The following is a 17,297-nucleotide window of genomic DNA, read 5'->3' as shown; positions in this document are numbered from 1 at the left end:
AAACGAACACACGTTCACGTCGTGAATCACTTGCTTATTCAATGATATACATGTTGGTGGAGCTCCTGTTCTTTTATGCATAAGACGGAATACTCGAGTGTGACTGCCTTTGTGCTCCTCCAAATGGATGTGCTCACTCGAATGCGACGAGGTTGGCACACACTCTAGCATCTCACACCTGTCCTATGTCTTCGCGTTTGAACTTTAGCAAGATCTCCTCCAAAATAAGTGCATTATGATCCACATTGGCCTATTTCCTTCATACTCGGCTTCACAGCCCCACCTGCGTAAAAGTAACATAAAAACACACATATTAATGTAAAAACCTGAGAAAAGTAATGCTCAACATAAGGAATGAACGCTTCGCATTCATATCGCACAATCACTTATCAAACTGCCTATGGATTCCTTGTTTGGCAGGACAAGTGTTTTCGATGACTTGTCATGGTTGGCTTCAACCCCACAACAGTGGTTATGTTAAGGGTGATGGCAATGACAATGGCAATGCATGTTGGTCATCGCCCATATCCTCTGATCGCTCTCCAAGCTCAAATAAGACCAGATGCTGGATGAACAAAGATTGCTTGAGGGCATTCAAAATGTAAGCATTGGCCGATGAACTATGGCTGCGTTGTTGGAGAAGCTCGCCTGAAATGAATCTTGGGGCATCTCAATGCCCTTTGTGGGGAATGGAGGGGTTCAGTAGTAATCATAATGTGAGTGTTTTCTCACCGACGTATCAGCCTTGTACTGCCGAAGAAGCCTTATAGTCACTGAAGAATTTGTGTAATCTTGAGTAAGATGTGGGTGCTTTGAATTCTTCAAGTACAAGATTCCCTTATGATATGCATCCTAAGGGGCATTATGGCTTACCTCTTGCGAATGAAGAGGCAAGAACATTCCATGGCAATGACATTAGTGGGGACCCAAACTCTTGGTTGTCATATTGAAAGCAGTTTAATTATGCAGGATAAACGGTTGTATGGTTGTCAAATGGGCGGAAGGCAAATTATGTGCAATTCTCAAGTGCAAGTGAAGAAGCCCCATGGTTTAGAATCCCAAGTCCATTGTTATTTTTTGCCAGCTTTAGAGTGCCATGTTCCTATTTATCAATAAAAGAAAAATTTACATGGTTCATGCATGCATAGAAAACATGCATACTTATGTTTGGTTTTAATATATATATATATATATATATACATATATATGTATGGTTGCTGTTGAATACAATCAAGATTGTATGAGATTAATAAGGTTGGCCATATTAATATGGTGTGAAAATTATGAAAATCAGGCCAATAGTCTCATGACCTGCTTATAAAAGAAAAACATAAAATAAAAGGCATGCACCATTAAAAAGTATGTGAATGATGAGAAGCATGCATATATGCATAAAAAAACAACAAATAAAGAAATAATGATAATAATAATAATAATAATAATAATAATAATAAAAATAAAAATAAATAAATTAATGAGAAGTATGCAAAAAATAAATAAATAATGAAAATTATAATAATAAAACAATAAAAAAAATGAGAAGCCTAGATGCCCACCATACATGCACACGTGCATGGCAAAAAATTTTATATAAAAAATATATAAAAAAAGTGAGAAGCACGCAAATAAATGAATAAATAAATAAAAATTAATAGTAAAATAAAAATTATAATTAGAAGCATGCCAAAAATATATTTATATATATATATATATATATATAAATGAGAAGCATACGTGCTATAACAATAAAAAAATTCAAAAGAATGGGTTCTATGTAATAACATGCATGGTTGTTTTGTATTTCCTTTAATAAAAAGAAACAAACAAAACCATGCATGATCAGGACATCTCATGAGTTTAAGCAAGAGGCTTAATTGATTAGCAATGGTGGTAAGCTTGGTTTCACTATTCTTGGGTAAAAATATATATATCATTAACAATGTTCCAAACCTGGGTAAGGATCCCAGTGATCAATCCGAAAATGGTTAATGAAAAGAGCTATGGGATGTTAAACAAGGAAAAGATGGTGACTACAATGATACGAACCATGAAGATGGCTATGGGATGTGTAGATATGTTACCAGAGCAATGACAAAATTACTCGAGAATGTTCAATTCCCGAAAGATGGAAACGAGATATATAGATATATATACATATATATCTTAAGGCCGTAATGAGAAAGACATTACAAAATTATGATGAGACATGCAACATGATGATAAAGCACAGGCAATGGAAATTTTTGAGGCGATAACGAGATATATATCTCAAAATGGCAAAAAGGCAGGCAACGCAGTAGCAAGGCATAGGTAGTGGGAATGATATTAACATATATATATATATATAAATGATGTAACAAATAAAATAAAATAATAGGATTTATAATTTGCAAATCTTCTTGTTTTTACTTGTACTTTTGCACTTAATCATTGGTTCCTAAGATTCTAATATGGGGTAAATAATAGTAGAGGCTTGCATCTATTAGAAGTTGAAGAGCCCACGACACAAAAAATGATATTTGTGGTTCGATGTATCATATGGTGTCTTCTTCATAGACATGATGCCCAGATGCTTATTTTCGATCCCACAATATCTTTACTATTAATCTTTGCCAAAGCTCTTCTCGATGATTAACCCGAGTAGGTGATTCCTCAAGATAAGTTGTTCCACCTTTAGATTAATTAGATAGTAACCTTTTTTATTGTAAATTGAAGTGTTGGACGGAATAGAATATCATAATTAAAATTTCTATTAATTTACATAATTTTTGGATATCATCTTTGTGGATAATATTTGCAGGTTTAAGTTGTAAAAACAAAAAGAAAAAAAGAAATAAAAAAAAACCGAGTTCAAGTGAAAATTATAGCCAAAGAACAATAGATTTATTTTGAGCATAACATTGTGGTTTGCGATCCGAATAAAATGGTTTTTCATATGTGAGAAACTAAAAACTAGATCTATAACTTTGTAATTTATCTTTTCCTAATTTGAAATATTATGAGTAAATCATGCAACAAATGAGTAGTTGTTCTTAGAACTATAGCAAGTTCTTCCTTGTTCCTTATCTTTTCTCCTGTTTTTATCCTTGTTGGATACTAATAAAGGCTTAATTAAACATATTTTTTAGTTTGTATTTAGAGTATGTTGCTTGGTTTTGCTGTTAATTTGATTTTTTATGGTACTTTATTTCTTCATATTTTTCATTTTAGGCCATCATTCACCTATTTGGAAAAAAGGAATGAGTTTGAACAAGTTTAGAATAGTTTGAAGTTGTTTTGGTTAAGTTACCAAGATTCCAAAGAGTTACATGGTTAGAAACACACTTATGTTCATGGATGTCTTGATAAAATTCAATTTACTTGGCCGTGTAAGATGCATTTGAAGCGTGTTGGATAGTTTTTGTAAGTAAATGCTCTTGTTTAAGGGACACTTGTTGGTGTTATTTTAAACCATGTTTAATATATTATTTGTTGTGAATAATCTTGAATTTTTAAAACAAGATGTTCTGGCATACAGTCGTGTTTTGGCCCATATTCAAAGAATTTTTACACTATAAAATGTAGATTTATGGTTGAACTTATAGAGTTTTCACAAGTTTTTCCTTAGTTTTCAGAGAATCTTTTAGAGGTGTAATTAGATAACATACAGCAGCCAAGACAGTATAGAAGGGTGTACTTTGAGTGGATTTCCATCGATCTATAGTGGATTTCCTGATTAAGTTTGTTTTATTTTCCTGTTCTTCCTTTAGAGTTGGAATTATGTCTTACTCAGTTTTTAACTAAACTCTTTTAGTACATAGATATGATGAATCTTGGGATGTTTTTTTATATGACTTTATTTAATTCGATTGATTCTTTTAGTTTTATTGTGATTCAATTATGCGTGCTTTATTGTTCTTGAATTAATATTTGCTGGAACATTAATTCATATTTGATTTCGTACAATTGAAATTGAGAAATCCTTTGTAAGAAAAGATCTAGCATAATTAAATGAATTGTATATAATCCTAGAAATGGTGTCACACCCTGACCTGCGGGCCCCCGGGATGCGAGAACCGCCGTGACGATCTCCACGAGTGACACTCCCGTACTCAACCCTCGAGTCACCACAAAGCTAATAAAACACAGGGAATCAACAACCTCAAAGAACAAGTACAAAATAGGAAAAGTCAAAGGTACGCAAGGGAAACATCAACCACAATAATGCACAAGATTATAAGGATCCACAAATGCACATGGAAGCAACAACAACAACAACAACAACACATATCGGATACACCAAGGGTTTAAGAGCTGTATACTACAAGCCAACAACAAGGTTGTCTACATACTAGTGGATCCCAAGTCTCAAAAATAAACACATAAATAGAATAAACATACACAAACTGAATGAAAATGCAACAAAGAGAATAGTAATAAATGCTCAGAACATTGCCACACCGCCGCTCCTACTACCGGCAAAAGGCTGGTAAGAGGAAAGAGGGGGTGAGCAACTAATGTTACTTAGTGAGTGGGTTCGCACAATACTTCAAGAATACACCAAAATCTATGAAGTAACTCACAAAAATAATGCTTTACTAATATAAATAGTTTAGAATATAGATACACATAACGGAAATCATCGATACAATATAACAAAGATAGTGTCAAGAAAGCCTTTTTACTCCAACTCGGGTTTTACAACAACAAATTCATGAAAGACCAAATACAGGGTTTGTACTACAAAACAAGTTAAACATCAAACCAAACTTTTATAATAATGCAAATGGATCATAAAAGTACCACTCATATATATATAGAACAACTATATAATACGAGTCTCAAAATCCATAAAATAGATGGTCATTGCCAAAACCACAAATTGAATATAAAACTATAAAAGGAACGCAACATGGTCTAGAAACCTCTCTAAATCTTCACCGTGGCCGCAGCTAGGTTCAGGCTGCCAAGGAACTCATGTCGTTAACATTGACCCATAGGTCCACCGTGTGGTGACCCCAGCATCCAGATGAACATCCAGTCACGGCTCTACACTCCCATCTGAATAGGACCAATAAGTCTGCTAGTCTTCCTTGCCACCTCAATAGGCTAGCAGTGAAAACTGGCTACTACAGTATGATATAACAAACCAAGTAATACAAACATGCATCTCGCAACGAGAAGTCAATAACCAGGACAATAATCAATGTCCAAAATATCTGCCATTTCTCCACGTTAATGATAAACACAAGCATATCCAAAGACTTTAACATAAATAAATGCACAACTTACGAATCAAGTAACAATCTGAAAAATCCTTTCCTTTTCACAATAATGCTTTTTAAGTATGAAACACTAAATAAACTCATTTTAAGTCAATCGAAACCCCGATTCAAATATAGAAGACAATAAACTTTACTTAGCAATATATAATAATTATCGGTATTCTCCTAGTAGAATTATGCATAATTAATCCCACTCACAATTTTGATGGTACCACTTCCATAATTGCTAATCATCTACTTGATCCTTGCCTCTAGCCAATGCTTCAGTTCCTTGTCAAAGCACAACAAAACACAACAAAACACAACAAATATTAATATAAAAGCCAAACAAGAAACCCAAGTTTGACTTCTATCAAACAACCCTAATCCGATACTAGGGTTGACTAAAACTTGATTTTTAGTTTACCAATGAATTCCTAATGTCTTGAGCTTCAATTTGGACCAAAGAAATACAAGAGAAGATAAAAAATTCTTATGCTACAGTACTACTACAGTAATGGTGATTACTACAATACAAAGAAAGTGCTATAGTGAATCCGGCCCTAAAACGATGGTTTCTCACTGACTTATAACACCAAATCACGAAATTTCTTGACAAACATACACTCAAACGAGTTAGAAGATCGAGGGCTTCGATTTAACCCTAAAAACAACTCAAACCATGGGGTATTTCTAGGGTTTCAAAGATTTCAAAAACAATGAAAATACGAACAAAATACGAAGAAAAAACCTTGGATTGAGGCTTTACCACAATCAAGACCTTGAGAGAAACGAGTTTGAGGCTTTGATTCGAAGGAAAATCTCGTAAAAAAATTTTATTATGGTTTGGGTTGCTCGGCCGCAAGGAGGAAACAAAGGAGAAGAAGGAAAGAAGAAGGGAAATGAGAGAATTTAAAGGATAATGTTCGGGCCGCTACAATGTTGGGCTGCTACAATGACAAACTGCTACATCAACGGACTGCTACAGTGAAGTGCCGGTTATAACAGATGGGATGATATAAATTTTCCATGTTAGAGTCAAATCTATTAAAGGAATTCAAATATTGATTAATGCTATTTTTAGAGTTCTAATTTGGAAAAAAATTTAACCAATCAACCAAGAGTTAGTTGTTAAAATCTTAAGAAAGTTATTAACATATTTGAGGAATTCCCATGGTCTAATAAACATTAAAATAAACTGAAGATTGGAGTCATAGTCGCATGAGAAGTCCTAGGTGCATTCAATATTTGGATACTACTTATATTATTGGTTGTCTCTTGTTTGTTCACCACTAGAATAGATTGATTACGTTGAATTGGTTTAGTTTATTCTTTTAGTTAATAAAATCTTTCATAAAAATTTCTTGGTAAATAGAAAAATAGTTATTGCTAGTAGTCACAGTCCCTATGGGATCGACACTCGATACTCGTAAACCCTATATTATAGAAGCAATAAGTGCATTTGCCTAGTGGATATTTATGGTGTAGGAAAGTGGCTCGGCACTCCATGGTCATAGACACACACACATGCACATACTACCGCCGCGTATGCATTCAAAATAGAAAATAAAATTTTGGAATAAATTTTCAATTCATTCAATAACTCTTAGTCACCATATTTTAATAAAAACTAAGATCAAAATGATGAGAGGGAGACTTATCAGTTATATGTATAAGGTAACCAATCTTTAAACCCTAAACCCTAAACCCTAAATTAACCCTAATTATATGTTTTCTTTATATAATGTCTCTAATTTTTGAATCAAAATCCTAATTCTATGTTTCCTTTTCGGAATATCTCATCTTTTTGAATCAAAGCCCTAATCCTGAATGTCTTTTTATTTTTTTAAACAAAAAGTCTAATCCTATGTCTTTCATTTCGAATGTCTCCTAATTTTTCACTTTTTCTATCAAAAAAACATTATCCTATGTTTTATTTTTGGAAAAGTATTTTTAATTTTTAAATCAAAAACACTAATCATATATTTTTCTTTTCGGAAGGTCTTCTATTTTTTTCGCTTTTGAATCAAAACCATAATCCTATGTCGTCCTTTCGGAATATCTAGTATTTTACAATCAAAACCCTAATTTTATGTTTTCTTTTTTTAATGTCTCCTATATTTTGATTTTTCAAACAACACCCTAATTATATGTTTTCTTTATATAATGTCTCTTATTTTTGAATCAAAACCCTAATCCTATGATTTCTTTTTGGAATGCCTCAACTTTTTTAATCGAAGCCCTAATCCTATGTTTTCTTTCCGAAACGTCTACTATTTTTCAATCAAAGCCCTAATCCTATTCCTATGATTTTTATTTTCGGAATATCTCCTATTTTTCAATCAAAACAGTAATCATAGGTTTTCTTTTCGTACTATAAACTATTTTTCAGTTTAGAATAAAAACAATTATTCCTATGTTTTCTTTTTGGAATGTCTACTATTTTTTAATCATAACCCTAATCCTATGTTTACTTTTCGGAATGTCAATTAATGTTCAAATTTATATAAAAACATAACCCTGTTTTATTTTTGTGGAATGTCTTCTATTTTTGAATGAAACCATAATCCTATGTTTTCTTTTCGGAATGCCTCCTATTTTTCAGTTTTGAATCAAAATCCAAATGCTATGTTTTCTTCTTGGAATATCTCCTATTTTTTTGGTTTTGAATCAAAACCCTAATCCAATGTTTTCTCTTCCTAGCGTCTTCTATTTTTCGGTTTTGAATCAGAATCTTAATTCTATGTTTTCTTGTTGGAATGCCTCCTAATAATCGGTTTTGAATTAAAACCCTAATCCTATGGTTAACTTTAGGTATGTCTCCTATTCTTTTAATCAAAACATTAATCCCATATTTTCTTTTCAGAATGTCTCATATTTTTCGATTTTGAAGCAAAACCCAAATGATATGTTTTCTTTTAGGAATGTCTCATATATTTTTTAATCAAAACCCTAATCCTATGTTTTATTTTCAGAACGTCTTCTATTTTTAGGGTTTGAATAGAAATTCTAATCCTATGGTTTCTTTTCGGAATGCTTCCTATTTTATAATCAAAATCCTAATCCTATGTTTTCTTTTTAGAATGTCTCACTTTTATTAGTTTTGAATCAAAACCCAAATGTTATGTTTTTTTGGGAATGTCTCCTATTTGCGGTTTTGAATCAAAACACTAATCCTATGTTTTCTTTTCGTAACATCTTCTATTTTTTTGGTTTTGAATAAAACCCTAATCTTATATAATCCTATGTTTTCTTTTTGGAATGTCTCATATTTATCGATTTTTAAATCAAAACCTTAATCCTATGTTTTATTTTTGGAATGTATCATATTTTTTTTTATGAAAACCCTAATCCTATGTTTCTTTTTGGAATCTTTCCTATTTTTTAATCAAAACCTTAATCCTATGTTTTCTTTTTGGGATGTCTCCTAATTTTAGGTTTTGAATAAAAATGTTAGTCCGATGTTTTCTTTTTGGAATGTCTCTTATTTTTTAAATAATACCGTAATCCTATGTTTTCTTTTGGAATGCCTCACAATTTTTGCTTTTCAATCAAAAACATAATCCTAAGTTATTTTTTTGGAAAAATGTCTTCTATTTTTAAATGAAAACCTTAATCCTATGTTTTCTTTTTGGAATGTTTTCTATTTTTTTTATCAAAACAATAATGCTATGTTTTCTTTTTAGAATGTCTCCAATTTTTTAATGAACACCCTAATCCAATGTTTTCTTTTTGGACTGTCTCCTAATTTTTGCTTTTCAAAAATAATCCCAACTTTTCTTTTCGAAATGTCTCCTATTTTTTAGTTTTGAATCAAAACCAAATGCTATGTTTTCTTTTAAGAATGTATCCTATTTTTCAGAATATCTCCTATTTTATTTTTTTGAATCAAAACCCAAATCCAATGTTTTTTTTTCAGAATGTCTCCTATTTTTTCAGTTTTGAATCAAAATCCTATTCCAATATTTTCATTTTGGAACGTCTTCTATTTTTTGGTTTTTAATCAAAACCCTAATTCTATGTCGTCCTTTCTAGATGTCCCTTATTTTTCAATAAAAACCATAATCCTATAATTTATTTTCGGAATGTCTCCTAGTTTTTTATCAAAACCATAATCTTATATTTTCTTTTTGGAATGTCTCCTATTTTTTAATCGAAACCCTAACCCTAATCCTATTTTGGGAATTAGAATCATTAATCCAATCCTATGTTTTATCTTCTATTTATGTGTTTTGAGTCAAAAATTCTAATTTTTATGGTTTCTTTTTCGAATGTCTCGTATTTCGAATCAAAAACCCTAATCCTATGTTTTTTTCTTTTCGGAATGTCATCTATTTTTCAATCGAAACCTAATCTGATGCTTTCTTTGCTGAATGTCTTCTATTTTTCAATCAAAATTCTAATTCTATGGTTTATTTTTAGAATGTCTCCTATTTTGGATAAAAAAAAATAATCCTATGTTTTCCTTTCGGAATGCCTCATATTTATCGGTTTTGAATCAAAACCATAATCCAATTTTTTCTTTTCAGAATGTTTTTGATTTTTTAATCAAAACCCTAATCATATGTTTGTTTTTCGGAATGTCTCTTTTTTTAATCAAAACCTCAGTCCTATGTTTCTTTTTTTAATATCTTCTATTTTTGAATTTTTAATGAAAATCCTAGTCCTATGTTTTACTTTAAGAACATCTCCTATTTTTTGTCAATACAATAATCCAATGTTTTATTTTTGGAATGTCTCCTATATTTTAATCAAAACATTAATCCTAAGTTTCATTTTTTTTAATGTGTCCTAATTTTTTATTTTCAATCAAAAACATAAACCTAAGTTTTCATTTTAGAATGTCTTTTATTTTTGAATCAAAACCCTAATCCTATGTTTTGTTTTTAGAAATTCTCCATTTTTTGGTTTTGAATCAAAACCTAAATGCTATGTTTCTTTTCCGAATGTCTCCTATTTTTCTTTTTTGAATCAAAACACTAATCCCTTGTTTTCTTTCCGAAATGTCTCCTATTTTTGAAGCAAAACCCTAATCCTATTTTTTCTTTTCCGAATGTCTCTTATTTTTAGGTTTTGAATCAAAACTCAAATCATATCATTTCTTTTCATAATGTCTCATATTTTTTAATCAAAATCATAATCCTATATTTTCATTTCATTATGTCTCTTATTTTTCAATCAAAACCCTAATACTATGATTTCTTTCCGGATTGTCTCCTAATTTTCGCTTTTTAGTCAAAAACCTAATAATAAGTTTTCTATTGATAATGTCATGTATTTTTGAATAAAAAACCTAATACTATGTTTTCTTTTTTGAATGTCTCCTACTTTTCGGTTTGAATCAAAACCCTAAGCCTATGTTTTCTTTTCGAAATGTTTGCAATTTTTGAATCAAAACCCTGAGCCAACGTTTTTTTTTCGAAATGTCTCCTATTTTTCAATCAAAAGCCTAATCCTAAGATTTCCTTTCGGAATGCCACCTATTTTTAGGTTTTCAATCAAAAACTTAGTTCTATGTTTTCTTTTCTTGATGTTTCCTTGTTTTCATTCAAAACCCTAAACCTATGTTTTCTTTTCGGAATCACTCCTATTTTGGCATTAAAATCCTATTCCTAAGTTTCTTTTATAAATGTCTCATATTTTTCAATCAAAATCCTAATCCTATGTTCTCATTTTGCACTATCTCCAATTTATCAGTTTTGAGTCAAAAACCCTAATCTTATGTTTTTCTTTTTGAATGTCATATTTACTGTTTTGACTCAAAAACCCTAATCAATGTTTTTCTTTTTACAATGTCTTTTTATTTTTAATAAAAACCAAATACCATGTTTTTCTTTTTTTGGAATGTCTCTTATTTTTTTCAATCAAAACCCTAATGCTTTGTTTTCTTTTCGAATATCTACTATTTTTTTGAATCAAAAACCCAAATCCTAAGTTTTCTTTTTAGAATGTTTCCTAATTTATGGTTTTGAATGAAAACCCTAATCCTATATTTTTTAAGTAATGTTTCATATTTTTTTCGCTTTGAATCAAAAAGCCAATTCCAATGTTATCTTCTCGGAATGTCACATATTTATTAGTAAAACCCTAATCCTATGTTTTTTTATTTTTGGAAAGGCTCCTATTTTTTGGTTTTGTATCAAAAATTTAATCTTATGTTTTCTTTTTAGAATATCTCTTATTTTTTATTCAAAACCATAATCCTATATTTTTTTTCCGAATGTCTTCTGTTTTTCAATGAAATCCTTAATTATACTTTTCTTTTCGGAATGTCTCAAATTTTTCAATCAAACACCTAATCCGCTGTTTTCTTTTCAAAATATCTTCTATTTTTCAGTTTTTAATCAAAACCCTAAACCTATTTTTTTTTTCAAAATGTCTCCTATTATTCAATGAAAACTGTAATCCTATGTTTTATTTTTGGAATGCCTCCTGTTTTTGCATTAAAACCTTATTCCTAAGTTTTCTTTTCAGAATGTCTCCTATTTCTCAACAAAAACCCTAATCCAAAGTTTACTTTTCGGAATGTCTCCTATTTTTCAATCGAAACCCTAATCCTACGTTTCCTTTTGGGAATAACTCGTATTTACCGGTTTTGAATTAAAACAATAATCCTATGTTTTCTTTTCAGAATGTCTCTTATTTTTTTGCTTTTGACTCAATACCCTAATCCTAAGTTTACTTTTCACAATGTTTCCTATTGTTTACTCAAAACACTAATACTATATTTCTTCCATAATGCCTAATATTTTTCAATGAAAACCCTAATTCTATGTATTTCTTTTCATAATCTCTCCTATTTTTTAACTAAAACCCTAATCCTATGTTTTTTTTGAATGTTTGCTATTTTATGGTTTCGAATTAAAACCTAATCCAATGTTGTCTTTCCAGAATGTCTACTATTTTGAAATTAAAACCCTAATCATATGTTTTATTTCTTGAATGTCTCAAATTTTTTTAACGAAAACAATAATCCTATGTTTTCTTTCCGGAATGTCTCCTCTATTCTGGTTTTCAATAAAAACCTAATTAAATTTTATGCTTTTAGGATGTCTCTTATTTTTCAATCAATACACTAATCCCTTATTTTCATTTTGGGATGTCTCCTATTTTACAGTTTTGAACCATAACTATAATAAGATGTTTATTTAATGTCTCCTATTTTTTTATCTTTGAATAAAAACCCCAACCCTATATTTTATTTTCGAAATGTCTCTTATTTTTTGGTTTTGAATCAAACCCCCTAATCGTATGTTTTCCTTTCGGAATGTCTCCTATTTTTGAGTCAAAACCTCAATCCTACATTTTTTTTACAATGTCTCCAATATTTCAATCAAACGCCTAATCCTATGTTTTTCTTTTGGAATGTCCCTTTTTTTTGTGTTTTCAATAAAAAAATTAATCCAATGTTTTTCCTTACAGAATGTCTCTTATTTTTCAATCAAAACACTACTAATATGTTTTCTTTTCTTAATGTCTCTTATTTTCAGTCTTGAATCAAAATTGTAATTCTATTTTTTATCGGGATGTTTCCTATTTTTCGGTTTTGGTGCAAAACCTTGATCCAATTTTTTCTTCTCGAAATGTCTCCTATTTTGGAATCAAAACCCTAATCCTATGTCATATTTCCTAAATGTCTCAAATATTTTAATGAAACCCCAAATTCTATGTTTTATTTTTGGAATTTCTCCAATTTTTAAATCAAACACCTAATCCTACGTTTTCTTTTCTTAATTTCTCCTATTTTTCAATTAAACACCTAATACTATGTTTTCTTTTCAGAATTTCTCCTATTTTTCAATCAAACACCTAATCCTATGTTTTCTTTTTCGAAATGTCTCCTCGACTTCGGTTTTCAATATAAGACCTAACCCAATTTTTCCTTTCGGGATGTTGCCTATTTATCAATCAAAAACACTAATCCTATTTTTTTCTTTTCCTAATGTCTCCTATTTTATGATTTTTGAATCAAAAAAACTAATAATATGTTTTCATTTCAGATTGTCTCCTATTTTTTTGGCTTTCAATCAAAAACCTAATCCTATATTTTTATTTTTCGAAATGTTTCCTATTTTTTTCGGTTTTTGAACCAAACCCCAAATCATATGTTTTCTTACTAATCCTATGTTTTCTCTTCAGAATGTCCAATTTTTCAATCAAACACCTAGTCCTATGTTTTATTTTCGGAATGACTTATTTTTTTATTTTCAATAAAAAATTAATCCAATGTTTTTCCTTTCGGAATGTCTCGAATTTTTCAATCAAAACACTAATTCTATTTTTTCTTTTTTGAATGTCTACTATTTTTCAGTTTTGAATCAAAACCCTAATCCTATATTTTTTTTCAGAATGTTTCCTATTTCTTAGTTTTGAATGAAACCCGTAATCGTATGTTTTTTTCACAATGTCTCCTATCTTTGATTCGAAACAATAATCCAATGTTTTTTTCTGGAATGTCTCCTATTTTTGAATCAAAACCTAAATTTTATTTTATTTTTCGAAATATCTCCTATCAATCGGTATTTAAGGAAAACCATAATCCTATGTTTTCTTTTTGAAATGTCTCCTATTTTGGAATCAAAACGAAAAATCCTACAATTTTTTAAAAATGTCTTCTAATTTTATTTTCTTAATCAAAACCCTAATCCTAGTTTTTCTTATGGGAATGTCTCCTATTTTTTAATCAAAATAGTAATCCAATGTTTTCTTTTCGGCATGTCACCTATTTTTGAATCAGGACCCTAATCATATGTTTTCTTTTCGGAATGCCTCATATTTCACAATCAAAAACATAATCCTATGTTTTCTTTTATGAATGTCTCCAATTTTTCTGTTTTGAATCAAAACCCTAATTTTATGTTTTCTTTTCGGAATGCCTCCTATTTTTGAACCAAACCCTAGCGTTATATTTTCATTTTGGAATGCGTCTAATTTTTAAATCAAAATCTAAATATTATGTTTTCTTTCCGGAATGTCTCCTAATTTTTGGTTTTGAATCGAAAATCCTAATCCTATGTTTTCTTTTCCGAATGCCTCTTATTTTTTAATCAAACCCCTAATCCTATGATTTTCATTTCGGAATGTCTACTATTTTTGGAGGCAATCCGAATGTCTCATATTTTTTTAATCAAAACCCAAATATTATGTTTTTTTTACAGTATGTTTCATATTTTACATTTTTGATTAAAAACCCTAATATTATATTTTCTTTTTGTAATGCCTCCTAATTTTGATTAAAAAAACAGATTTTTTGTTTTCTTTTCAAAATGCCTCCTATTTTTGAATCAAAATCTAAATGCTATGTTTTCTTTTTGAAATGTCTAATTTTTTATTGTTTTTAATCAAAATTGTAATCCTATGTTTTCTTACCGGAATGTCTCCTATTTCTCAAGCAAAATTCTAATCCTATGTTATCTTTTCGCAATGTTAAACATTTTTCGATTTTGAATCAAAACCCTGATCTTAAATTTTCCTTTTGGAATGTCTCTATTTTTGTAACAAAAGCATAATCCTATGTTTTCTATTTTGAATGTCTCCTATTTTCAAATCAAAATAATAATCCAATATTTTTTTTTGGGAATGTCTCCTATTTTATATTTTTGAATCAAAATATTACTCATATGTTTGCCTTTCTGAATATCTCCTATTTTTGAATTAAAACCCTAATCCTCTACTTTCTTATTGGAATTTTTCAATTTTTTTAATCAAAACGATAATCCTATGTTTTCTTTTGGGAATGTATCTTATTTATCGTTTGCTTTTGAGAATATCTCCTACTTATCGGTTTTGAATCAACAACCTAATTCTATGTTTTCTTTTCAGAATGTCTCTAATTTTTGTATTTTGAATCTAATGTGGACTAATTCAAACTTCTATTAACCACGTAGTACCCCAATATCTCACATCACATACACTATCTCCCTTTGCACCCACAATCGCGAACACGTGAAGTATTTGCATAACTGTTAATCACACATCTATAAATAGCCTCCATTATTTAAATGAGAGATGGACTTTTTTCAGTAAAAATATCAAAGGAAGACCAGTGTTTATTCTCCACTGACTTAGCCACCGGACTGTTTGTGGGGAATACTTCCCACACTATTACAGGTCTTGGCATCTGAAGAAGGAAGAGACTCCAACTCCTTTTGTTCGACGTCCAAGTTCAAAGTTCTACAAGATCAAGATCCCTAATAAATTCACTATTGTATTTTGGAAACAACAGTTGGCACCGTCTGTGGGAAACGATCAAAAGGCCATCGCACAAGGTTACCTTCGAACAGTCTCTTCAATTTAGGCTAATGCCACCAAAAAGTCCTAGACATCACGCTCTCAGATGGCTACAACTCAAGATGAAATGATTCCTCAAAGTGAAAACCTTCAAGAACAATTAGAGGTTCCACCTGAGCCCTTAAGAGATACAATGCCAATGATTCCTTTAAGCTAATATGAAATGCTTAAAAAGAAGTTTGATTAAAATAACAGAAAGCTGGATGATTTAATGCTCTTTGTCCAACAAGCTCTACCTCAAGCAACATTCCCATCCAACCTCTATGATAAGGGAAAGCAAGCTATGGAACAACAAGAGCAAAGTGATCCACATCCTCGTAACCAAGAGAGGGTCGAACCTCCACTAGCCAGAAAAAATATAGAAAAAATCCCAAGAGATGGTAGAAAGCACCTACAAAGGAGAATCAAGAGCATTTGAGGGAGATGTGGAGGAATCTACTTTTAGCATAAAGGAGGCACCTGATCTAAAAAAGATGATTGAAAAGGTTCTAGAACAGAAGAAGATAGTTTCTACTGAGGAAACACCACAGAGAAGTAAGATACCTTTCGTCAAAGAAATCATATTAAGGCCCCTACCCAAAAAAATTCAAGATGCCATAGCTAACAACTTATTCTGGAAAGAGTAACCCTTATGACCATATGCAAAACTATGAGGCGGTGATGCTTCTTCATTGATGCGAGGATGCAATCTTGTACAGAGCATTTCTGCTAACTTTAACTGAGCATGCACGTATATGGTTTAATAATATGAAGGAAGGATTAATATCAAACTTTAATCGGTTGAGGAAGGAATTTATAGATGCATTCCTCATTAATACTAGAAGAAAGAAGGACGCTTCATATCTTCTGACCATTAAACAAGAAGAGAAAGAGAGCTTGAAAGACTACATTGAAAGCTTTCATGCCGCTACCTTAGAAGTACTGGATATTCAAGCCATAGTGGCAGTATAAGGAATGCTTCAAGGGACAATATCAAGAGATTTTCAAAAATCCCTTTCCTAAGATTAACCCCTCACTCTTGGAGATCTATTCAGTTGAGCTAATAGGTTTATCCTTTCGGAGGATGTTATGAGGCACATCAATGTTGGAAACAGAGATAAGAAAAGAAAAGATAGAGGTGAAACAAATGATGAAGGGATAAATATTGGAAGGGGAAATGATCACAGACAAGTTCCAAAACTCAAATTTGAGAACTTCACACCATTGAGCCAACCACATTCTACCATCCTGGCAAGTATAGAAGGATCTGGGCTCTTTACCGTTCCTCTTAAGACAAACAAGACAACGGGCAAGTCTAAGGACGCATACTATAGGTTTCACAAAACACATGGACACTGAACTGATAGATGCAAAGAACTGATGAATGAGATTGAATCTCTGGTGTGCCAAGGAAAGCTTAACAGATTTGTCTACTCAAAAGCATGGAGAAACAATAAACCATCGTATTCAGAAAAGGAAAGATATGAAGATAACAAGGGGATGAATAATAAAAATAACTCTAGGATGAGGTAGAAAACCTCCACTTTAGACAATAATCCATCTCACTCATCAATATATGTTATCATTTGGGGTAAAACCTTAGCAAGTGAAACCTCTTCATCAAGGAAGGCTTATGCAAAGCAAGCTCATAAAGTTAACAACATCATGGAAATGCAAGAGAATAAAGAACCTATTACTTTTACTTCCAAAGATCAAGGAAGTGTAGTCATGCCCCGCAATGATGAAATGGTTATTTCCGCAACTATTATAAAGTTCCCAGTAGAG

Source organism: Dioscorea cayenensis, chromosome 20, assembly GCF_009730915.1.
Source record: "Dioscorea cayenensis subsp. rotundata cultivar TDr96_F1 chromosome 20, TDr96_F1_v2_PseudoChromosome.rev07_lg8_w22 25.fasta, whole genome shotgun sequence".
NCBI classification, from domain to species: domain Eukaryota; kingdom Viridiplantae; phylum Streptophyta; class Magnoliopsida; order Dioscoreales; family Dioscoreaceae; genus Dioscorea; species Dioscorea cayenensis.
Note: the sequence above shows the minus strand (reverse complement) of the source record.